The 25,602-nt window shown below is 34.7% G+C and overlaps 1 protein-coding gene across 4 annotated transcripts in view; it reads right to left on the bottom strand.

Moving 5' to 3' along the window:
• The window catches only part of LOC149088506 (uncharacterized), a 531,717-nt gene that overhangs the window by 194,763 nt on the left and 311,352 nt on the right, over positions 1–25,602 (bottom strand). The window lies entirely within an intron of this gene.

The raw sequence follows: 25,602 nt of genomic DNA, 5'->3' as shown, positions 1-25,602 counted from the left end.
TGTTTTTGGAAGAAAAAACATGAATATTAAGGTCCTTCCGAGAATCAATGCACTTGAAAATCAAATTGAAAACATACGGCGTTACGTTGATTAGATTAAAAAAAACGGAAGAAAAAATGAAAGTGTAAAAATTTATTTATTTGTTAGGAGTGCTGTGTAAAATTAAATGACAAGAAAAAGTGGGATAAAGAGAAAAACTAAAATAAACGTGTAACTGAGATGGAAAATAATATTAAAGGGGAATCTATGTAATGCATATTTACAGTGAGAAAGAAAGGAGTGAATCGAGTGTTTTTGATAATCTTATGGCTGGATCGTAAAAGATATAATAATAAATGACCGAAACAAAATGGCGGGTAATATAAAACGTATGAATAAGAATCGGGGGAGGGAAAAAATAAAATTGGTAAGTACAAATGATAGAGGAGGAAAGAAAAGGTGAAGATAATAGTGTGATAGAGAAGTAGGATAACCGAGGAAAAAATAGAAAGGAAATAGGTAGGGAAAAGAGCACAAAAAGATTAAAAATGTTATGAAGAGAAGCAGAGAGGGAGAGTAGAAAAAAAAAAGAAATTTGGTTCAGAGAGAGTGAGAAAACAGGGGAGAGGAATATGGTCAGTGTGGGGCATTACATAGTGATAGAAATGTGAATAGGGGAGGGTTTAGTAGAAAAGACAAATTGATTGAAAAAGTAGCAGAAACGAAGAGGTATATAGTTGAGAAAGAAAGGAGTGCAAGGAAAGAAGGATAGACGGAGAGAGAGGGGGGGGGCGCAAAACAGTGATCGAGAAAGCACAGAAAAGTGAGAGAGAAAGCGAGGCGAAAAGAATGAGAAAGATTGAGTTGAGATAAGGAGAAAGAGAGGGAAAGAAAGCGGGTGGAGCTAAAAGAAAGCGAGAAAGAGAAAGAGAAAAGTGAAGATCACAAAAAAATGAGACAGAGAGAAAGAGAGAGAATCAGAAAATAGATATAGCCGAAAGAGAAAGATTGGAGAGCAGGGAGAGAGTAAAAAGGAGGATAGATAACGCCCTAGCCTATAGAATAATTAATGAATGAATGTCTAGTTGGCCGTGATAGAATTGAAAGAAAGAAAGATAGAGGAGTGGAAACATAGAAAGAAAAATCAGCAGAAAGAAAGAGCTGAGGGAGAGGGAAAAAGAAGCAGATATGAAGAGAGAGCTGAAAGAGGAAGTGGAAAGAAAGACAAAGTTGACAGTGAAAAAGGAGCTGAAAAGAAGAGAGAGAGAGAAGAGAGGAGAGGAAAAGAAGCAGAAAGGAAGAGAGATAGAGCTGACAGCGAAGAAGAGGGAGAGACAGAAGCTGAAAGAGACAATACGCGGAGATGGAAAGAAATATAGAGACGGAGGGGGGGGGGGTAGTAGGTCAACTTCAGTGATATAACGGGGCGGCAGTAATAGAGAGAAAGAGTAGAAAAGAAAGAGTATTAAAACTGAGAGAGAAAAAACATGTACAGCATATAGATACATTCAAAAGATGGATGAAGAAAAAAAAGGTAATGGTAAGAATGAAAAAAAAATTAAGGAATGATAGAGAAATATAAAAAAAAATGTACCATGTAGTTGAAAAAAACTTCGACTGAGAGAGATACACTGAAAATATCACAAAAAAGATATAAAAACAGAAAATGAATGATCAAGAAATTTTTGAGACTCTAAAGAAAAGTCATCCGGAAAGTCAAGATGAAAGTCGAAGAGGATAAAACGTTTACCGATAAAGGGGATAGAAACACAAACACACACACCCGAGAGATAAAAACAGTAAGAATCCCATTCATTTTACTTAAACCTTTCTTTTCACCGTTTATAAATAGACCAAAAAATTAGTTTTTGCCAAAAAAATTTATTGATTATCACGTGGTATGTACTTCGCGAGATGCTTCCAACAATTTCTGACACGAGAAAAATGATTTATGGATCGATCCTAATTATACCCATACCCATCATTACTTGTACGGAATGAATATTGATAAAGGAAAATTAATATTTCCTTTTAAAATTTGATTACACGTCATTGATGATCCCACTCAAAATTTCTCGCCTCCTGAAAAAAAAAAATCTGTTTTTAAAAATTCTTTTTATGAAATTGAAATATAAAAATTTCAAGTGATGATGAATAAATAAGATATTTATTGTTAACTTTTCAGAGTAAATTTTGAACGTAATAAATTTTATCGCGTGTTACTTCGTTCTCATAACATTCTCCCCATTAGCGGGTTGAACATTAGCAAATATTGTTTTAACACGAAATCTACCGTAAATAATTAATGATACTCGAGCCTTAGGGAATTTATACGAAGAGTGTTTTAAAAATTTACATTCCCGTCATAAGTAAGATTTCAAAGTAAAATGGGAAATGAAACTAAGTTTTACGGAAATATTTACAGCAGTATTTGAAATTCATTCTCTTCACTACTGCTGTCCTAACATAACGATCGGGTTATCGTGCATTTCCATTACACAAGGCTTTATGCAATCTAAATAAATGATTTGTAAATAGTTAATTGTGACAATTGAAAAGATTCATACCATAAAATACTTTTCTTTAAGAATCAGATATTGAAATTTTAGAGCCATCATGAAGTTTGTAACAAGTCAAAACAATTTCGATTATCGATATTTCATTTAGAATGAAATCGAAAGTATGAAACATAATTTTGGAATTTAATAAATATTTAAAAGTATTAAAATTCGAATTCAGAAATATCTATAGAATATGAATGTATTTTTAATGATTATTTATTTATTGAAACTCTTTAAAAAATATATTTACTGGAATATATTTTTGAAATAGCAATCTATATATGTCCACAACTTTGCTGGTAAATGCAAATATGTAAATTACGAGTTAATTATGAAGTTTTGCATTTATAGGAAAATATCTATCCGCAGAGCCAACGTCAAAGAAATAATCATAAAACAAGGCACACATTACATTCCATACAAGAATTATTATTTATAAAACGGGCATTTCATTTAATAAAATCTGAACACTTGTGTAACAATATAATATTACATAAATGCCAAAGTCTATATTCGGAGATACTTAAACTGATTTACGATCTAAAATTCTTGATGCCACCACGAGAAAATTCCCCAGTATGAAAACGCACTCTTATTTTAAAAGATCTTTAAAATTCTACTAACTTAAGTGACCACGCACCAAGCCATACGTGCCTTTAATACCGTATAAATCCCTTTCAATAAAATCCCCCACGATATCACGATGCATACCAAACATAGTATAGGGAAATATACAGTACACAATAGACTATTCATTCATAAAGTAAAATATAACTTTTATTATCTTCAATATTTATTTCCCTATTATACTACTACAAAGACATAAAACTATACCACACAAAAGGAAAAAAACGCTATTAAAATGCCAAAAAGAAAATAGGAAAAGGAATACACTTGAATAAAACGGAAAAAATGCGAACGCTACCGAAACTATCGAAACACCAAAATTTATTCTGATTTTTTTTCTGGTTTTTTCTGTGAATCTACACGTAAGGGATAAAGTCTTCCACCTTCACTTATCCTTTTCAAAATAAAAACCTAGAAAGTTCTAGAAAGATCCATATAACAAACAGCTGTGACCTCACAGAATACTTTTTTTTTATATATTTCTCCTGTATTTATGCCTATTTTCTTTTACCAGCAGGATCCTGAATTCATAGGGACAGGTTAAGAGAAGAAAACATTAGATGTATATATATAGATATCAAGAATTTTATATTTATTTTTAAATTTTGGATACGGAGACAAATTTGAGCTTTTCTTATGTATTTATTTATTTTTATTCAGTACATTGCTGTCCGCTCCTGTATTTGACATGAAAGCATTGATTCGTAAATAGCGAGTTCAACGAGCATGTGCGGAGGGTAAATTTCTATGGTGACATCATCCGGATAAGAAAAATTTTGGTTTGATAAATGATCTTTTCTGTTGGGTTTTCTTTTCTTTACAAATGAAAGGATTCCATTTTTTTTGGAAAGGAATTGGATTTTTTTCTTTGTATTCTTTCACTGAATAATAGGAATTTTTGTCTGTTGCATTTGTGAATTTTTTTGAGATCGAACACTCGAATTTTTATGGTATCTGAGAAATTCGTAGAAAAACACAGCAGATCTTTATGTACATTTTTTTTTATTTGCTTATTAATTGATTGAATTTTATCAATTTTTTTAACCCTCTATTGTCTGGAGCATATTTGAATATACATGACCGAAAAAAACACCATTATACCAATTTCTTTTCCTGCATTTTAGATTCTTTTTAATAATATTTTTTTTATCTAGAAAGAGTCGATTCCTTGTCGGTGTCATTTTTTGAGAGCTACTGAAATTTTGTGAGTTGAGATTTATAAAATTGCAACAAATTGACGGAATTGAAAATAAAACTGAGATGAAAACTCTAACTTTGCTAAACAAGATTCTATCTGTTTATAGAAAACAGTAAAATTCAAAGTGCAGTAACACCGCGCTACATTATAGAAAACAGTAAAATAAAGGTTAACTGTGCATTTTACTCTTAATTATCAACTGTAATTTTAAAAAAATGAAAATAATTACTCTTAAAGTACAGTTACACCGCGCTACAACGATACTCGATATATAACGATGCATCCTTTTATCTCGATATTTTTTGAAAAAGTGTTTGGAATCGCTTGAAGTCTGATGTTAAGCTCCTCTCGATACAACGATTTCTTTCATGTTAATCCCTCTATACCGATAAATTTTAAGAGGATATTTATAAATTTTGTTACGGCGATATATATATTTTCATATTTTGCTCAAAATTACCTTTAATATATTTTCAATTTCGCCATCAGTTCTTGTTCTTTTTAGAGTATTTAATAACATCTGTAATATGCGTTATTTACCCTCCGAAAGGGTTAATGAAGTTCCCGTGGTACACAAAAGTATTGTGAGCTGATACTTATATAATACGATAGGCGGCGCTGGTACGAGCGACTGCGGTGGAAATATGCAAATGAGACGGTTATAAGAACTTGCGCTCCTAATCTTCAATCGTTATAAACCATGTACGTGAACCTGCTGCACTCTGCCTTCGCTAGATTTGTGACTCGCCTGCAATATGTTATCCCCGTGGTGGTGGTCATCTTTTCTTTCGTGTACAGCGCCACCTATCGGATATTTTTTTGTTATATTTTTCCCTTAAAAAAATTCCCATGACCTAGCGATGCTAACCCTGCAAACCGTTTTTAGTTCGGTTCTTTTTCCGGTTTTTATGAATTTTTGAAGTGTCTACGCGGACTTTTTGCCCGCCCTGTATTATGCCAGTTAGAAATAACCTGTTCTGCGGACTTCTCGCTTGTACAAACCTCGAACAAATATTCTGCGACGGTCCCGTTTCTTAGATGTATAATGTTCATAATCAATGACCTGTGAAACCCGATTTGTTTAATTCAATTATTGCTATATCATTATTAGTGTTCGCGCAGTGTAAATACGCCTCGGTTTAATCATGCAATTTTGCCCTTTCGTTCTTCATATTACTTTGATATTGCATGGTTCTCTACTTGTCACGATTTATTTTCAAATTTTTTAGCTGCTTCTATGAATCATCTTATTCTTGAATTATTTCCGTATCATGTTATTATGCATTTTCCGTTACGTATTATTCCGTATCGTGTTTTTAATCATCATTCCGCTTGTTTATGTGTACAGTATTTGTATTTCTCTTCTCTTGTCCCTCTCTATAAATTAGATGCTTCTATGAATTTCCGTATCATGTGATTACGTATCATGTGATTACGTATCATTCTGTATTGTGTTTTTAATCATTGCGCTTGCTTATGTATATTTGTATTTTATCATATTTCTCTTCTCTTATCCATCTCTGAAATTAGGCAAGGCTGTTGAGAGATGTGTATAAATAAATAAATTAAGTGTAATAAAGATCAGAGATGGGACAATTAAAATTTTAAAAGTATAATATCGTCTTGAAAAAACTAAAATTTGTAAAAATATGGGAAGAAAAAAACTATCGAAAACAATTTTAAGTTGTCACAGAAACATTAATGTCCGTAAGAAACCCTTGAGAGAGAGGGAAAAAAAGCAAAAGTAAACTTCAGCGATGGACATTCGATAGGACAAAAGAACAAAGTGAATCAATAAAATAAATAGAAAAAAACGGAGGGGAAGAAAAGATAAAAATATATACGACTGATAAATTTTGCAGGAAACATAAAAAATTAAACCCAAGTTTTATTATCAGCAGTATAAGAATCGCGTGTTTTGAGCTCATCATTTTCTTTAGAAGAATAAAAGAAAAAAAAAATACGATGAAGATTAGAATGAAATGATAATGGAAGTTCAAGATGGAGGACGAAAAAAAAATATATAAAAACAAGAAAAAAATATAAGAAATTTACCAGAATTCAAATATCTATCAGGATAAAAACAAAAATTATAAGAAAACAGCTTAAAGTTGAAAGGAAGAAAAGAGGGGAAAAAAGTAATTTAAATCATCATCAGAATCAACGAATATACGAGAAGTACGAAAAATAATAATAATAAAAGGAATACTTCGTGAAAAACGAGAAAGGATTGGCGATTTTGCAATTCAACATCAATTTTCCAAACTATAATTAGGTTTCTGTGGAAAACGAAGAAAGAAAGAAAGTAATAGGGGGAAAAGAAATTACCGTAAAAGAAATTTTTGAAATTAAAGACAGGACAATATACATCTTTGAAAAGAGGAAATTAAAATTTATAAGAAGAAAATTGATTGAAACTCATTCAAAAAGAAACTGAAATAGATAATTTTTTTTTTAATGGGTATTTGCGATTTTCATAAATAAGAAATGGATTTAATTGTCCGTATGAATATCTCGTAATAGCTATCCATTGCAATGATTTTATACGAAAATTGCTTAAGGATTTGGATGTTACATTATTGGCCGATTGGGAGCAATGTTACATGCATTTCAAAGATGATGGCTAAATTGTATAATTCGCGTACTATGGAATTTAATGGCAGGCAATCTCAATATTTTTAGAAATACGATTACAAGGATGTATAATAATTGCATTTAGTTATTATACACCCATTTTGATTAATTTTACGGTGATTGTATCGATGTTCTCGATGTCCTTAGGATTGAGATATCATATTCGTTTGCTGGGAAGGCGGGGGCGGGGATGCAATGCAAGAAAATTACGTTTTGATATCGGGGCTGAAGTTACTGCGCAAGGTGGCACTACTGTAGAGTTCATTATGGAAGCGAAGTCAGCTGTTGATGAAAGATTAGGAGAAGCAGCGTGGTTTTTAGTTCTCTATACATACAGGGTGTCTTAGCATGGGACGTAAGTGCTAGCATGGCCTTTATCTCATCGACAGTCTGGCGTAGAGGTATGATTCCAATTTAAAACAAAACGCTCAACAGGCGTTCTAAAACTTTCCTGTACCAGTTTTGAGAGTGAAAATACAATATGTAGCAAAATAAAAAAATCTAAAATTTGAATTGTGCTCTAACTTCCAATTAGATAGTTGTTGCCTTTTCTCTCCTGATGCCAACAAAAAAAAAAAATAAATAAATAAAAATAAATAAATTCCATGTTTACAAGTGCAATATTCACAGAGATATTCGAATTCGAAAAAGAGAGGAAATTTGGGAAAGAACAGCGTTATACATGCAATTAACAGCGTAAACTCGCATTTAACTCTGTTTTTTCTCGAATTTCTTCAGTTTTCGAATTCGAATATCTCTGTGAATATTGCACTTAGAAACGTGAAATGCTTTTATTGGCCTCAGGAGAGAGAGGGCAACAAATTTTTAATTAGAAGTTCGAGCTCGGGGGGGGGGGGGCGTATAAAATTTAGATTTTTACTTTGTGACACACTGTGTTTTCCCTCTCAAAACTGCTACAGGATAATTTTTGAACCCTTGCAGAGCATTTTTCAAAGATAAATCATACCTCTACGACACGACAGACGGTTAATGATATGAAGGCCATGCTATCACCTACAGGACACCGTGTATAAACGGGACATTTTTCTAGCATGGGCAAACGATGCACGTGCCCAGAACCCATAAATTTTCCTCCCGAGGTTGGCTGCATTTTATATAATAAACTTGGGGTCCTCCCTCTCTATGTTTCTGCCTCAAAGAACACTGTATATAAGGGACGTAAAATAGATATTGCCCTCATACAGGGACCGAACTTATGAGAAACAGGCTCTGTTTATACGCCATATTCAATTGAGAGGTGGCGGAAATGTCATCCTAAAGCACTAAGAGTGACGGTTAAAGATCAAAGATCGTCGTGATATCTAAAGTTTATTGAAAAATAAATTCGACGTTGGTTGAATTTTGAGCATTCCCGTCCGAAACTACTGTTAATGGTGAACCATGGGCTACAAAATGAACCGCGCACCAATACGTAGTTCAACGAGGGAAATGTGGGCCGGTTTTCCTTTTGAAAAAGTCTTTCCGCAAACCTCCAACATGATACTCACAAGCCACACAAATTCAAGCATTTGTCATCTTCACTTCACAACATGGAAGTTGATGGCAGCACCAGTATAACATGGAGCATATAACATAACTCTGACAGTAAATACGTTAACGTCATTCATACACGCAGGACACATATTCGAGAGTGTGTCAATTCGTTAGAAATGCCCAAAGAAATGTTCACGATTTTCATGTGCTGTTAAGTAGTAGTTGAACGAGTGTCATCTCCACGACCAAGAAATTTGCGAAGAGCATAATCAAAGATCTAAAAATAATAACTATTTCTAGCTTATGGTCACACTAATTATCCCACATCATGACAAATAAGAGTTACATGTGAAATAAGTGAGATGTCAGTCTATTAACATCGGACCTGACAGATAGGTCACACTGCACCGTTATGAGCACCTATCCCTGAGATAACTTGCAATCGATTTACTGAGAATGTACAGGTTTGCCATACAGGTCCGTCAAATGAGTGTACGAGGACATCTGACCTCAATTTATTCCTAAAATTGAAACAGCTCATGTGTCGATACATGCACAGGCAGGCATCAATACTGGAAAATCTTTCTGCAGAAGGGTACCTGAACAAGGAAACAGATATTTTCTGGATATTATGCCGAGGAAGGCAGTGGTCTGCTCGTGTCTCCAGGGGTGTAGATGGTAGCAAGCCGGCCCCGTTTTGCAAGAGGGCCTGGGTTCAAGTCCCGGTAAAAGCCAGATGACTTTTCTTTTCGAGTTCACATCGGCATAATATCCAAAAAAATGTCCGTTTCCTTGATATCTTGGGCTGAGCAAAAAAGCCATCTATTGGTATCTGAACAGTCTGGAAGCTGAACAAAAGTGGTATTTTTCGGAACTTCAACGGAATAAGCAAATGCATGGTCGATGGGAAGATACTATCATAAAATATATATATATGAATAAAATGGCTGCGCCAGAGCAATTATGGAACACGACACGCGTGTGTATTTATCAATGTTCATACCAGATGTCTAATGGTCACTAAAGTTTGTTTTAGATACATCTTCCCTGAGAATTGGTATCCCTTGGTACATGAACAGATACATAACGCCAATGAGGACAGAAATTTAATAACCATCGGGTATTACATTCAAGGATTCAATATCAGGGTAAAGAGATACACATTCGCGAGCCCTCGAGTGATAGTACATGTAAAGACCGACATAAATATTAATTCGCAGTCCAGTTTCTCGACGTATAGTTTAGGTTAGCTTATGAGCATTAGTAGCTCCTCGGGAATTCCATACAGCCCATCACCGATTCCGAAACTCGGACAACAACAATCCATTTAACTTTATGGCCCTTATACTTCCTGTTTATAAATCAGAGACAGCGAAATGGCATCGGGTGTTTAGGTTCGGAGAAAGGAATGGTAGACCAATACGGAGTATATGTGTATTTTCTTAAGACGTCCCACGCGCAAAAGGGCACCCGAAAGGAAATATAAAAGGGTCTTTAAAGAGAGCGAGAGGGGGGCTATTGGCGTGTGTGATGAATGGCGTACGTGGGCTATCTCAGCAATAACGCCGACGGCAATGATGACTTTCGAGTCCTTCAATCCCAAAGAAGAAGTGAAGTTTATTTAGACAAGGGCGAAAAATACCACGGAAGTTTTTTTTTAAGAGACAGGGAGAAGAATAACAAAATCGTGACGGAATACACGCACAAGGAGATGAAAATGCATTTATACAGGAGAAAAATAAATATAAGAGAGGGGGAAAAAAAATGTCAGGCTGGAAATGGTTTGAAAATAGGAAAAAGGAGAAATTTTTCTTGGAAAATTCTCTTGAATTTTTTTTCCCCCGGTACTCCCATTTTTTCTCCAGAGCACTGCTGGCAGGAGTTAGAGGTGGTGGTTATAAGGTTCGGCATCAGGAAATCCTCGGGGCTAACAGATCATGAATTATGTAATAGGTTTGTGAAGAAAATCTCTGGCCCGTTATATACGGTAGTGGACGATAGATAAGTCGATTTAAAATAAAATGAACGAAGGATATCGTGGAGGTTTTTTGTTTTTTAGTGCGAGATTTAGCGAGAAATTGCTTGTGTAAGATGTAGTTTTCCCTCCATTTTTTTTTTTCATTTTATATCTGATGGTTCTGTGATAGCTGCAGCTGCACGAGACATTTTTCACGTGAAAGAAACGGTTCCGATCTTCCTCCGAGTGAAATTCCAATTATGACGGACGCTCCGTGTTGAAACACCACGAATCAATGTAATGACCTCTAAAGTAATAAAGGGTCAGACGATTTTTTGGGGTCGCGGAATGGCTAAATAATTTCTTTGTTCCGATCCGGATTTCATGGTTGTCATTGATTATCATTGTGGAAGGGGAATTTCGGGCTGTCTGGCTATTGTGAATTGATTGGATACTGTCAAAGACATTGACCAATGTAAACACATTTCATCTACATTACGTTGTTTAGCCTTCGAGGAAGAGTAAACATAATCATTTGACTATCGTGAAAGAGTGAACATGATCATTTGACTATCGTAAAAAAGTAAACAATCATTTGACTATCGCGAAAGAGTAAACATAATAATTTGACTACCGTGATAAAGTAAGCATACTCGATATACACTGTGGTGAAAGAGTGAACACAATCAATGTAAACATGATTATTTCATAATAGATGAAAACACGAAAAAATATCAACCGGTATTTACGACACATGAAGTTTACACCGATATGCATCATAAAAATGACAATATACGGCATCATACCGTATATTGTACATTTTGATGCTGCATATACAGGTTTTAAATCAACAACCTATTTTACTGTCCAGACTTGAACAGATAGTTTTTGTTTTTATTTGATAGGTGGCAGTACGAGTCCTTCCAGCTAAACTCTGTTTTTCGAATGCATATTAATAGAATATAAATCAGAAATTTGGGCAATTTTCCTCCTATTCATTATTTTTGTGAATTTTTTGCAAATTAATCATTGATGCCGGCCAAAGAAATTGCTCGCTTAATTTCACCGGTTCCCAAGTACTGCATTAAAAATTTGAACAACACTGGCCTATATCATTGTTGGAAAATTTCGGACAGTTTCGACTATATTCAGTGCAGATATGTTCAATGTGAATAGTTCGACTGCCGTGAAACTAGAATAATTTGAATATAGTTTGCGAAAAAGTTATTCCTACGAAAGGGATTTTTTTGGTACAGAAAAAAAGTAAAAAAATTGTAGATAGTGGACGCTGCGCGAAAGCAAATCAGGAGTGATTGGACTAGTATCTTTCTTCAATCTGTCCTGTGTCAAAAATGCTCGTTTTGCTTCAGTCTGCGATTCGTAACTGAGGTAAAACAACTTCACCTGCAGTGCTTCACAAATACAAGTCCACAACAGGCAAAATGCCCAACGAGGTGACTGAGAAAAAGATGCCCTTAACACAAATATGGAAGTCATATATTTCTAAGATACAGCAACCCAATTAAAAATGCAATCATAAAAATCTTAAGCTATAATATATACAGGACAAAATACTTTATAATGCAATGTGCCACATAAAAAAATATTTATGGTTGCCTTATTCTAAGTATGGATAACTTCTCGATCTACCCCCAACATGTTTATCGTATTTATTTTTAAACGTGCCAATTGTGTTAGAAATTTACAACCCTCGGGGGTAAGCTATTCCATTTACAGTCGAATCCCGTAAAAAAAGAACTCCAGAAGGCCGGAGTTAGTTATGACGAACTTTCGTTTTAAAGGAATTCCAAGTTTTTGCATTGTTCCCATGTGAATTTATCTGGGGGGGGGGGATTAAAAAAAGGGTTTGTTAAAATGAGACTTTCGCTATAACGATATTCGTTAAAACGGGTTTTGATTGTATTAACAGTCACTAACCCTATTAGAGAATAAAAATTTCGGCTGGGTATGCGAGGGGAATCGTATCCACAACCTTCGTTATGTGTATTCCATGCTCTAACGATTGTACTAATTGCGCATTAATTGAGTCATTAACAAAAGTTCTCTGTATTCTATTTATACGCAACATGTTTATCAGATCATTTATTTGTCTTCTACATTTTGGGGTTTTGAAATATATTTGCGATTAACCATCTCCTTGTGACTCGACGCATCAAGAAAAGGTGATGCAACACTCCCGTTTGGAATTACTATTCTAACCCTGGATAACTAAACATTCGTCTAATAGACTACCGACCCTTGATAGTTTTGCGAATTCCAGATGCTCCCGTTGCGCTCACACTTCTTAACTAGAAGTTCTTAACCCATCTTCATAATTAGTAAAACGATTTTTTTTAAATTAAAATATTCTTAAGTTAAGCTAATTTGTTTGAAATAAATAGAGGAAATGTAAAAATATACTTGTTTTTAATTCGTAAAAACGAGTCGAACGATTTGTTACCGAGTAACCTGATTTAAGTTTGATTATTTAGGACTAATTAATTAAATGCATTTTTGAGTAATTTTGAGCCATCGGCATTAAAACAACTCGATTAAAATACGGTAAAGCAAGTATCGAATAGAAAACTGACCTGTTCTCGAAATCTTCAAAAATGGCTGACAATTATATTGATGGTCTTAATAACAATAACGATTATTAATCCGCAAAGAGTAATTATCTCTTCTTTTTATAAGTGCAAGAGGAATTCATATGAATTTAAGCAATTACGAATCAACTGGTTATGACACAACATAATTACAAACAAGTTTGCAGCATCGAACAAACCGATAATGACTGCAGGATATACATAACAACGCAGAAATATTTCAGAAAATTCCGATAAAATTCTTAGGGCAAGGTATTTCTGAATATTTTTAGAAGAAAGAATATTTTTACGGTAATTATGTAAGTGGGATTAATTAGTTATGTAAATGATTACGATAATTTATACTGATCACAAACTGTGGAACACAATGTTCATCTAACGACATCATTAAAATGATGCTCTGAAGTTGAAATTTAGTTTTGATTTACAATTCAAATCATGGCTCTAGTATTATAACTTTTTTTTTTAAACTCAAGTGCCTTAACGCTTATTCAAAGAAATGCGGTATTACGAGAAACAAAGGATATGCAGGGTGTGCGCAAACGAATGGCATGATTTTAAAAACTTATATTTTCAAAACTATTACACATAATATAATCTCTTTGATGCATACACAACAATACAGAAAACATTCAAAGTTTTTCTTAGCATCGCTGAATAGATGGCAGAACGGAATGTCTGAAATTAAAAATGGTGACAGTGAGAGAAAAAAGTTTGTGTGTGCTAGAATATATGCGAGGGTTGTTTCCGCTTGTTCTGTGCAGCGTGCATTTAGAAATTTGTAACTGAAAAAACAACAACAGCAAAAGAATGGTGCAGTCAATTTCAGTCACTGCGTTCAACGGAAGTGCTACTACTACTACTTAACCGTACATGCATCTCGTAAACATTCCTCTACGGGATTTCTTACGAATTGGTGCATGCAATAATGTGCGCGTACGTGTTGTGAGCGTAACGTGAAGATAGTTTATTATATGTAATGCTTGTTATGTGTAGTGCTGCCATCTGCAATCAATTTTTCTAACTATGAGCGAAGTGTAATCACTGAATAATTTTACTGTCGTAAACCGGTTGCTCTCTGTGGCGAGACTTTTTTTTAATAAGGAGATCGCTAGTATGCAATCTAATTGTGCTGCATTATATGTAAGTGCTGCAATCTATTGTGCGATGTTGAAAAAAAAAACCTTGAAACCTTTATTTTTATGCATTATACATATTATGTGTAACAGTTTTGAAATATAAATTTTATAAATCCTGTATATAAAAAGTTCCGATTGAATTATTACCAATTCCCTAAACTACATATAATATTAGGTAGATCGTCCCAATTCAGTGAGTATTAATAACAATAAAGGCAGTATTTACCAGGACTGCTAAATCGATATACCGTGGTAGAGAATTCAAAGCAGAACTTACCTATAAAAGAGAAACAGAACAAATTAAAGTCACTAAAATAACGTGCGAATCAAACATTTATATAAAAAATATAAAGAAATATACTTTTCATTTATATTTTTTTATTCAGGTTAATATACATGTTCCACGTTCGAGAATAAATTTAATTTCACCTAGTTTCGAAGTCAATTCCAAATAATATAAAAAGTTTAAAAAAAAAAAAAAACCTTGCCTGCATTCAAAATACAATAAATTCAAAATACAGTGAAACCTCCCCTAACGGACACTTTTCTGATCCCCGGTGTCGTGGAATAGGGCTTTAATGCATTTCACTCCCCGTTATAAGCGGACAGTAAAATATCTGATTTATTAAATTTTGGCCATAAACCAAGATTTATAATATTCAATTCAGATTATGTTTAATCCCAAGCTCACGTTGGTAAATATGATATATCGTTAATTAATTACACAATTAACTAAGCATAGCTATAATACAAATACAACGGCACAACAGGCAAATTGCCCAACGATGTGGCTGACTTAAGTACATCATGGATCCCCGAGCCATTTTTTGGAGGCCCTACATACTACTACTACTACACCCCCCCCCCGGAACCCCCCAACGAATCGGTACATGCGGGAATGTGCGTGTACGTGTAGTGAAACCTGACGTGAAGTTTTGTTGTTTCTCTGTAATGCTTGTTATGTGTAGTGCTGCCATCTGCCACTAGTTTTTCTAACTATGAGTGAAGTGTTATGATTGAATGATTTATCGTTGTAGGACTGCTGCTCTCTATGGCGAGACTTTTTAACGGGGAGATCGGCTCGCATTTGCGCCTTGAAGTTGGGAACCACAGGTTCAAGGTCGGTGACTCCGAATGGTAATATTGGTTTTGTTTACACATGCTGATATGTGTGAGGAAAGCCAACATTAAAAGACAGTGTTGCGATGAATGTTTGTATCTTATATTCGTTTATTTTATTTCAATTTAATATTTATTGTAAAATATGTGTATAGTGCACGTTAAATGTATCATGTACGAGAGAAAAAAGTAACCATTTGGTTTAATGAAGATAAGAATGGTTATAAAATTTCCCACATTAATCAGATTTTTCCAACTGGTAATTATTTATTACTTTCACCGGTGATTATGCATAATGTGAAATTTAATCAAACTTTCTTTATCTAGATGACTGGTGAGTATGCATAACCACCGGGCATACCACTTTCACACAGTAACATATACATTTTAACATTGAAATATATAGTGGCCAATTCCAACGGAAACCAAACGCCGTATAAATGTGAAATAGTCATATTACTCTGTATAATATACCTCCCCATTCACGGACAAAAGTTTTGGTCCCATGTGTGTCCGTTATCGATAGGTTCCACTGTAATATACGAACACCGTAACAACAATTCCTAAACTCGAAATTTAATACGAAGCATTCATCGAATTTGAATCAGTTATACTAATAAGGAAAAAAAACTAATACTGTATACAGACTAAAAAAAAATTTTTTTTGTTATAATTTTTATTGTTAAAAAATTTACTACACGTTTCATGGAAAAAAAATACCCTAAGAGAAGATTGAAAAAAAAAAAAATCATTTATTTTCCCGAAGATTAATTCGATTTTTGCTGCTCGGATTAGATTTTTGAAGCACTTCATAAGATTACTAAAGACAAATTGATATTTTATATGACATGGGAGTGAAATTTTTATTTAAAAAAAAAAAATTCTGGAAGAAAATATTAGAAACAGCGTTCAATAGTACATTTCTTTTACATAAATTTAAAAATATATTCTTGGGAAAAAAAAAAATATATATATATACTAATTTACTGTAGAAATTAAAGAAAAACCTTTTCTAGAATTTTTTCCCCCTTTGAAATTTTTTTCAGTAATTTGTATCCGAAAATTAATAGTTTTTTTTCCTGTTAAAAAACAAGAAAAACACACAAAGGTTTCTCTCTCTGTCTTTCTTTTTCTTTAAAAATTTTGTTTCTTTGGGAAATTTCCTTCAAGGGAAAGAAATTCAAGAGACAGGGAAAATTCTGGTCTAATGAAGTAAGACAAAAGAGCTCAAGTCGTTTATTTTCCCATCACATTAATGTAAGATGAAGAAAGAAAAGTTAAGAAGTATGAATGCCTGTTTCTCTCTATATATATACATATATATCACATTTTTTTTGTGTGAAACTACTCACAAATGGAAACTTTGGATTTTTAAAATTAAAAGAAAAAATCCCATTTTTCAAACGACAAAATTAATTTCCTAGCTAATAATGAATCCCATTCAAACATTTAATTGAAATCAGTTTTTGATTTCTTTTTGAATGGAAAGGGGGAAAAACAAACAAAATTGATTCAGACAAAAGGAGAAAAAGTTTATTTAACGATGAATAAATTTCGATTTGTTACAATTTTTTCTTGTTATTTCTGTATAAAGTTCCAGTATCTCATTAATTCAGAACAGGATGATTTTCAAGGTTTTCTCTTTTTTTTTCAACTAAGTAGCAAATATATAGAAATCTGTGGTAATTATGATACTCGTATTAATTAATTTTAGGATTATTTTCTGTATTTGAATTACATAATATGAATTTCAATACATCAGTTTTGTAGTACAGCATCTGGGCTATTAATTTTTTTGCTTTGGATACAGTTGAACAGTCTCTAATATATTTTGAAAACATTTGCTTAAATCATAGCGTATTTTGGCGGAATTTTTGAGTGATTTATAATGTTTAAGAATATTTTTGTAAATTTGCATCATATTTTTTGGAAACTGTTTGCACACTTCATAATGTATTTCGGTTGCATTTACAGAATTTGTGTGTGTCGTATTTTTGCGATATTTACAGTTTGTGTGTGTCGTATTTTTGCGATATTTACAGTTTGTGTGTGTCGTATTTTTGCGATATTTACAGTTTGTGTGTGTCGTATTTTTGCGATATTTACAATTTGTGCGTGTCGTATGTTGGTGTTACTCGTAGAATGTGTGTGTGTCATATTTTGGATGTTTCATAGAAAATGGCACAGGTTGTCCGAATTGTATTATTGTTTTCACCATTTTGGGCCACTTTCGATCAAAAAAATGTTATTAAAGATTACTCCAGGATCATTTCTATAGAAAATGGCTCTCGAACGTAGTCGGATACCTTAACATACTAGTCATCGACTGTATAGCGACCATTCCATTACAGCAACCGGTAGGAGAAGTCCCAAATGTTTTCATATAACGACTACCATATACGTTTAACTCTCGATATAACGTCCGTTTCTCACGGGACGAAGGGGATCGTTGTACCGAGCGCAAATTTTTTTCAATTTCCTCGAGCAGCCGCGGATCCCCTGGAGAGTACACAAGGAGCCCCAAGGGCTCCGCGGAGCACCGGTTGAGAACCGCTGCCTCAAACTATTTTGTTCCGTTTGATTAAGAGCTACTTGTTTCAACAAAGCGTATGAGCGTCGGTTTTCCCGCCACGGATACCCTGGCGCTACTGCGTTTACGAATAAATAAATATAACATATTTTGATTTATAAATTATTTTCTTGATATCATCACAATCTGTGACAAAATTCGGATACGTTTAGTTTCATTGTGCCATTTCAGCGTAAAGAAAACTAAACTCACGTACCCAATTACCGCCATTCAGAGCTGCGAATCATTTCCAACCGCCCCTCGTAGAAGATCAAAGCAATACCCGAGAATTTTAGGTCGTAACCGAGTTAGTTTAAAATCAATTTCGATTCTCTGTCTACTACCATTAGGCCGCTTTTCAGATAAAGAAAACATAAAAGACCCTTATTTGAGAAGAAACTGTTCCTTATCTCTCTCTCTGTCTAGAGCGAGTTTCAACACTAATACTTACCAGAATACTCTCTACTCGAAGTCAGTTCGGCAATGAGAAATTAAATTAAAAAATAAATAAGAATTTCCGAGACACTCCTTAGTGTCAGAAGAAGGAAAAGAGAATAAGGTTCCGAGAGAATGTACAGTTAATTTCTCGACCGGGAGAGAAGTTTTCCCGAGGAATCTGTCGCAAGAGATAACGTAAATATTCGGAAAATGTCGACACGTATCCGGGCATATCAAACACGGTTTCACAAGCAGCTAGCGATTACATCAACGATTACTAGAGGAAAGTATTTTTGAAATAAATACAAAAGGAAAAAACAAAAATAAGTCATACACTGGAATGTAATTTACTCATGTCGACTTCGAGGATGATCCATGCATACTTCTTCAATTTATATTAGATCTACTGCCACCTACCGGCAATAGCGTAACAACACGAGATGAAAGAAAGATAGATACAAGAGGAAAAAATACGGGACAAAAAATATATATATATAAATAACGAGTCTAGCTAGGACTGACATCTAAATTAAAATGTCTAAGCCCAGTAGTGACTCTAATTTCCGGGATAACTCCCAGATTTTTTTTTTTTCCGCGGCACCTTTTTCTCGGGGAAAATAGAGAGAGAGGGTTTGGAGGGGTTCCCACACTCTCCTTTACGCCACTGTATCGATATTGGAAGTGGCTGCTGCTGCTGCTACTGCTGTCTCATTTGATGATGATGTATTAATGTTATTGGGTTGATGCCAACTTTGTGCAAAGCGGGATCTCTATTCTGGAAGCACATTAGGGAAGAGTAGAAAAAATTTGTACGGATTTATATGTGTGTGGGAAAGGGGGGGGGGGTTGTGTAAGAAAATATAACTACCAGGCGGTTAAACAACTTAACAAATTTATCGTTCGAGAAATCTCGACATTTATATCGCGTGCGAGTGTGCGCGTGAGTGTGTGTGTATATGCAAATGCTGCTGGAGGGAAGGAAATGTATTGGAATCGATGTCAGTTTTGTGAGATTGACCTCATTTGATTTTGGCGATGTGTCACGCCAGAGGATGCGTTAAACTCGCATATTTTCTCCTGAATATTGAATTAAATATGCATGTATGCATCTCAGAGGAGCCTAAATGAAACACTAATGTTGCAAAATAATTTTGCTGCAGCGGAATTTAAGTTAATGATGATTCGGATATTTGTGGAATTTGGAGACTTTCCTTAATTTTTTTTACTGTTTAATGCCATAGTTACTTTTTTTTCTGCGGAAAATAACTTTTAATTTCTTTTACTGTTGAAAAGCCAATTTAGACAAACTACATTGTTCCGAAGAGAATTTGGATAAACGACATTATTCAAAAGCCAATTTAGGCAAACGATATTTTTCGAATGCCACTGCAGACAAATGACATTGTTTGGATGCCATTGTAGACAAATGTCACAGGGTTTGAATGACACTTTAGACTAGGGGTCTTCAATGCAAAGACTGCGGGCCACATTTAGCCCGCGGAGCTTTTTGTCGTGGCCCGCCGACCTTTTTCAGAAAATGGTTGAAAACATTGGAAAAACGATTAATTCTAGAACTAATGAAAGAAACAAATTTCGGAATTGATAAAAAAAATAATTCCGAAATTAATGAAAGAAATGATTTAAAATTTTTTTGAAACAAATATATTTTCAGAATTAATGAAAAATATAAGTTCAATAAGAGAAATAATTTCGTGATTTCTAGTAGAAATTATTTCACAATCAATAAAAGAATAATCGCATAATCAACGGAGGAAATGGTTTCTGGGCCCCATTGGCCCCCCCTTGAATTAAGATGTCACTAAATTTGATGAGTTGTTGGCCTACGAGCTTCGTAGAAAGTTTCAATTTGGCCCGCCGTGTCTGAGAGGTCGAAGACCCCCCTACCTCCCCCCTGCTAACGACCTAAAAAGAAAGCCATTGTAGACACCAGCCTTGATAGAAAGCCATTGTAGACACCAACCTTGATAGAAAGCCATTGTAGACACCAACCTTGATAGAAAGCCATTGTAGACACCAACCTTGATAGAAAGCCATTGTAGCCACCAACCTTGATAGAACGCCATTGTAGACACCGAGCTTGATAGAACGCCATTGCACACATCAACCTTGATAGAAAGCCATTGTAGACACCAACCTTGATAGAACGCCATTGTAGACTACGACATTGTTCACGAGTGTATATTGAAAACTACACTCGCCAGTCAAAAATTCCTGGACTACAAACCGCAAACAACGACTCCAGCTTTGTTCTACAGAACCCTGGATTTTCTTTAGGTTCTCCGTGGGAATGATTATTTACATAGTCATTATCGCATACATAAGCTCTGAATATTATTTCGATTTAATCCAGTATAATATTTACATTAATATTAGCAACGATATCATCATTGTATGAGGGAGACGGGTGAAAATAAAGAGAAATCTCGCTTATATATACCCACTCATCATTAGAATTCGATACGGCACTCATCGTTCAGATGATATCCTCTTAAATCCAGAGCAATTGTAGCAGATGAGGAAACGTCAAATAAAAGGAACAGCCGGACATTCAGGATAAGACTCCGGGAAAGTAAAGAACTGTATCCGAAACGTATAGGGGGAGTAAATAAGAACCGGGAAGAAATAGCAGGGGAGGAGGGAGAGGTTGGGAATTACCCGGATTTGTGGAGGGCGTCTCTCACCGGGGAGCAGATGCCCAGGGATCAGCAAAACCGGACAAAGAGGTTTCCCCTCACCGATCTATCAATCAAGAAGCTCGGATGGAGAAAACCCTGCGCATTCGGATTATAATCTGCTCGCTCTAGTCATCGGATGACTGGGTGAATTCCGGTGCTATTTCTAGTCTGAGGTTATTGATTTCGTGGATATATATATGATTGGAGAAAAATTTTTATATATACGGATAAATTCTTGCGTCTATTGCTGTTATTCTGTCACTTGATACGGCGTATTCCGCGATATCTGATATTTACAGCAATATTCGACGTATACATAGTATATTTTTAGTCATATGAGGAATTTCAGCCCCAGTAAGCTTTCTGGTAATTCCACGGGCGTACTGGGAGTGTATGACGCTATAGTACCAGAGGAAATCCATAGTTTACAATTTTGTACAAATTAAAGGAATCAGTATATTTGAATGCGAACATATATTTTGTCAATGGAGGGCGATGAGAAAGCAAATCACTGGAAATATGCACATCAGGGTCCTGTAAACTGCAGGGTGTACGATTAATAGCTCATTTCTGAATTCTCTTGTTACTGGCGTTTCCATAAGGTTTTCATTGGTAGATAAAACATTATTGGTGAAGTTGTTTTATCTCAGCCACGATCTTCAGCTGAAGTTTTACGAACCCTTCGGGCACAGAAGACATCGAAGAAAAGTTCGGGGTCTAATCACTCCTGCCGGACTTTCGTGAAGCACCCCCTATCAAAAGAATATTGAACTAATATTTTTGTTTCTGTTACAAAAATAATCCCCCTCTTTCGTGAGAATAACTTTTTTTTTTGAATTGAATAAGCAGCACAATAGAGAAAACAGACAATAAATTATAAACGAACACTTTTCGACCCAAAGGGATATAAATAACATTACATGGGGTCGTACTAATGAACTATATACAAAATTTCTTGGCAAAATGGAAAGGTATATTCTACAAAAGCTGCAGACAAGTCACACCAAATATATTGCTTTCACATATTATACTAGACTCTGATGGATTACATATGATATATTACAGATATATTTTCCTATACACTATATATACATATTTTTCTCCTTAAAATGTACAAATTCATTAACCATCGAATGAAACGAACCGCTCAAATATACCAGTTAAAATATACTATAACCACAGTCAACATATTTGAATGTGGTTATGGTATGTTTTGAATACATATTTACAATACTTCAATTTCAATGTATTTTCAAAATGTTTACAAATTTATGGGACACCCTGTAGTTTTAGCCATATGAAGAATTTCAGCCACAGTGAGCACTTTCTAGTAATTATACCATGAAGTTTTAATGTTACATACATCGAAAATTCATTTTGCCAAATCCGGCTATACAGGTGAATTACGCCATGGTAAGGAAAAGTATGCATACCCGAAACTTACGAAACTGATAGGTTAAATTAGTTCTCATTTAAGTTTTATTTTTTTTCCAGCAATTTCGCTAATCAGATTAACTAAAAATTTGGTGGCCAAATAGGATAAAATATTAGCCAAACTAAAACTGTTTGGCGACATAATCGAACGTACAAAATTGAGTGGTTTGGTGTGGTTCTCATTGACGTTTTATTTTCAATTTGGCTAGATAGACTGACTGAAAAACTTTGTAGCCAAATACGGTAAAATATTAGCCAAATTAACACGATGTTTGATAACATAGGCAAAAGTACACATGACCTTTTATTTGCTAACAGGACGAAAAGTTTTGGCGCTATGACGATTGACAGCGAAGAGCTAAGCTGGTGTAGCACATCAGTGAGTGACTAATGTAAAATGGTCGACCTTGAATGAACATAGGAACAATAAGACATCATCAATCAATCAAATAGACTATGATGATAGTCCACGGTCCTTAACTATCTGAAAAAATGGATGTGTAACGCTGATTGAATGAGGTAAAGTCCTTCATCTATCCTATAGATTCTATAGGATACTCGAGATAAGTACCAGTCTGCCGCCGCTTCAGTGAGTATCACACGTGGAGGATCGATTATCCGAACACGTCTGAAATCTGTCCCAAAATATCGAAAGAGACAGTCATAAGAGAACGTACAACGATGACGTCAAAGACTGATTGACCAAGAATGAAGTTTGACAGTGGCGTAGCTCTCTCATCAGTCACATTCTTCCTTGAAATTACGTCCTGATTAATGTGATACAGAGGATCCGGAGACAACGGGTCTGTATGCTCGAGATAATACCCAGAATGGAAATGACCCTGAGCTCTTCCAGCATGAGAATACTGTATATCCGAACAAATATCTCCAGACATTACGTTCATTTATTTTAATGGATGAACAAAAACCACTACTGGAAACTTACAGCAATATATTTCCGTACTTTATTTTATTTTCAACAACCACCCCAGAAGGCATGTATTATACTGGGAAAATTTAGGTCAGTGGCTCTTAGGCTTTCAGGCTTCAAGTACCCCTGAAACGTGGTTTATATCAACGGTAAGCGGTTTGGGTACCCTACTTGGAATGCATAGAAAGTGAGAGTATCTTTTGGAATGCATAGAAAGTGAGAGTATCTTTTGAAATGAGTAAAAAGTGCGAGTATCTTTTTAAATTCGTAGAAAGTGTGAGTATCTTTGATAAGCGTACAAAGTATATTTTGAAATGCGTAAAAAGTGTGAGTATCTTTTGAAGTGTATCTTTATCGCAGAAAGTGTATTTTTCAGAAATGCTCAAGCAGCAGGCATTGCCCTAGAAATCCATGAGGGTCAATATATGCTCTGAGGTTTGTGAACTGTAGAGTCCATGATGTATGGTGTGGTAGTATATACTTGAGGAGCGTATATAGTAGGGAGTCTATGCTTTACATGAATCTGTAAAGTATCCCTCACATTCGAATATTTCATATCTATCGCCATTACAGAAAGCATTCATTTTTCGAGTGAAAAAAAACCCCCCAAATTCAACAGAAAATGCCAATTTCCTGGATTTTCGACGGTCAAATCGGTAATTGATGCAAATATGTATGCTGTATGGTGATCATACCATCCTGTTTATAAGGACCCGATGGCTATATATATATTTTTTTTTTTCTTGATGTCGTTTTGGCTCGATGCAGTGGTGACATAATTTCACCTGCAGTTCGGCGATGACTTGTGACTACATTGATACCTCAGCTAACGAAGATTTTTTCGGGGTTTTTCTGCCTCTGCTAAAGAATGCGGATTCGGTTAACGAAAATATTCGTTGATCTGGATGCACGTGCTAACATAAAACCGTCACGTCGAGAGCTAAATTTTAGCACCAACAAACACATCAAAATTACTGTTACTCGTGCCCGAGTAACTCATGTCTACCTCGGAATATTTCTTTAGGTGTATTTCTTATACTCCTTCTGAAATTTTCTGAACCATTTCATGCAAAATGATTCAGCTAATGGAAAATGCATTGAAAAAGAGGAGCCAATGTTTTCAGAGCACGCGTTCTTCCAGTGCAAGATTCTTAGCATCAAACTCAACAGTCTGGACGCTGTAGGAAATTTATTTTCATCTGCACGTATAAGACATAGAAATGAGCTGACCAAATCGCAAATGAAAAAATGGGGGGATACTTACGAACTCGACTGGGTAGTATCAACATCAGCTTCAGTCTACTAAAGGCGTTGATTGTATATACTGTATTTATGTTATTGCCAAAGCCTGAAAATTTCCAGTTCGCGAATTGGCCAATTTCGTTGTAAATTGACTTGGCCAATTTCCGAATTTAGGGCTTTGGCCAACCAGTTCGCGAAGAAGACCGGAGATCCCTGGATAACAAAAGACGTCATCGAAAAGTTTGCGTATTTTTTCGTGATAATTATGGCCACGTTAGCTATGGCAAGCCATCACATAGCGGTCACGATGGGGTAATCATTTTTTATTTTATTTATTTATTTTTTATTAAACAAACAGCACAATAGACAAAACAGACATAAAAAAAGAAATTTAAACAAACACGTTTCGGCACCCAAAGGTATATAAATAACCTTCCATGGGTCGTATTGATACATTACATAGAGAATTTCTGGGCAAGATACAAAAAGGTATATTTCACTACAATTGCTGTGTGTGTGTGTGCAGGCAAATATATTGCACCAAATATATTGCTTTAAAATGTTATATTATAGTCTGATGTGTCAAAATACAGGTATATTATCTTACAACAAATATATAAACAAATTTTACTCCTTTTAATTTGCATTTTCATTAACCATCGAACGATATGAACCTCTCAATATCTGCTATTTCCAGTATACGATCTTTTATAGCCTTTTTAAAGATATAAAATGATTGCTGTTGTCTAATAACATCATCAAATTCTCTATATATTCTTGGAGGAAGAAACATTGATATTTTGAAAATTGTTTTTTTAGGTAATGGTATATGATATAAATATTGTGATCTCATAGTGCTTCTTTGTATATTCACTCTGGGATAGCAATCAGGAATACTAAAACTTTATACAAATAAAGTTGACGTATATTAAATTGGATTAATGATACTTTATTATGTGAAGAACTGTTGTTTTGTAT

Source organism: Pholcus phalangioides, unplaced genomic scaffold (genome assembly GCF_987345545.1).
Source record: "Pholcus phalangioides strain wild (caught in Gottingen) unplaced genomic scaffold, Ppha-v1.0 ptg000003l_1, whole genome shotgun sequence".
NCBI lineage: Eukaryota > Metazoa > Arthropoda > Arachnida > Araneae > Pholcidae > Pholcus > Pholcus phalangioides.
This window is presented reverse-complemented; position numbering and strand designations above follow the sequence as displayed.